Below are 1705 nucleotides of genomic sequence, written 5' to 3' on the forward strand. Positions count from 1 at the left end.
TGCTTTCTCTTAATCATTACAGTACATTTTACATTTGGGTGTGAAATAATTAGATGAGAAAATGAAACATGAGAAAAAGGAAAAAGGCTTAAAAGGAAAACAGCATATCAATGATATTTAGAGGATACTGAAATCACCTAAAAAAATGAGCCTGCCCTTTGCTGTTATTATGGGTGTAGTCACAAAACAGATAAGCAACTTAGATATGTCCCTTTATCAAGACAGTTATTGTATATCTGTTGACATCCTGAGACATCTTAAGATTTTCAATGAAATATTAACAAAAACCTTTTGAGGATGTATATATTAAGGTAACACAAATTCTTAGAGAAATGAAAAAATACACCATTTAGATGTAATTCTATGATGTATGAAATCAAGTACTGTGCTTCAAAGTTCAGACAAATATTGGATAAATAATAGGAACTCATATGTAATTTGCAAATGAGACAAAGTGACATTTACACCATCAACCCTCCAGTCTAGAAACAACTGACTATCCACCTCTGAGCTAATGCTGTTGTTCCCTGGTTACTTTGGAGTTTGGGTCTGAACACACTGACACATATGATGCTGAGAATTTAAAGAGTTACTGTGGAGGCCAATGATCACAAGGGGATGTCTCATCTGGAGTATTTTGAAAACGGGATATAGTGAAGCTTAAGCCTTGACCCCTGGGGGTCAGAGAGAGTGGACTAACCCCCTGAACTCTCTCTGACCTTTCTGCAGTTTGAGTCAATAAAACTACATGGACTGAGCTCGGCTGTTATTTACAGGGAGGAAAGGCTAAGCAAAGGGTGCTTAGGGTGGTGATGAAATAATCTGTGATGAACACTCATATGGATGGGCCTTCCTACTGATTAAAACCATCAGTGATGCTATTAACCTCTAATCTACACCTGCAAGTAGGCATACTATATACTACTGTATACTCTTTACTCTCCAAATTTATAATATCTGTATGTAGAAGAAAACAACCACTCCAACCTACTTCATCAGCTTGTCCTCCATTGTAGCACATAGCACTTTTTTCTCCCCTTTTTATCAGTAGACTCACCTAGTTTTGATAATGCCCCACCTTTTGATTTGCACATGGTCCAACCATTTTAAAAAATGTGCTACAGACTACACTGCACTGGTAGATGCTCGTTCTATGATCATGCTTTAATAAACTACTTATAAGACATTGCTGGCTCTCGGCTTGATCATTATAAAAAAATAATTATATAGCACTTTGTAAACATTAGATGAGTATTTGTTGTCATTGTCAACCCATAAAACTTGTTTTTCTGTATTTATTGTCATATATTGTTGTTTATTGAACTATGATTAATACACAAGTAGGGATTAATGCACACATTTATACATATTGCACATATAGCACATATATTTGTTTATTTTTGACTTTGATCCTGGTCTTGATTCTGGTTCCTGATGCAGAGCTCAGAGTGCAGCTGTCCATGGTGCTGACATGAAGACATGTAGTTAAAGTCTCAGCAGTGATGTTTTTTGCAGTTGCCTGGTTTGTGATAGTCATTGTGTGGTAGTGACAGTGTACAAATGTGCATCTGGTGCAGGCCCAACAAAAACTCTCACTGGAGCCCATTGCTATCATGTTATCCTCTGGCTCTCTCTCTCTCTAGCAGGCGTACTGCGCCCTCAGCAGGCGTGCAGGAGTATAGCAGCTTACATGCCTGAAAAATAA

The sequence above is a fragment of the Myripristis murdjan genome, chromosome 12 (genome assembly GCF_902150065.1).
Source record: "Myripristis murdjan chromosome 12, fMyrMur1.1, whole genome shotgun sequence".
NCBI classification, from domain to species: Eukaryota; Metazoa; Chordata; class Actinopteri; order Holocentriformes; family Holocentridae; genus Myripristis; species Myripristis murdjan.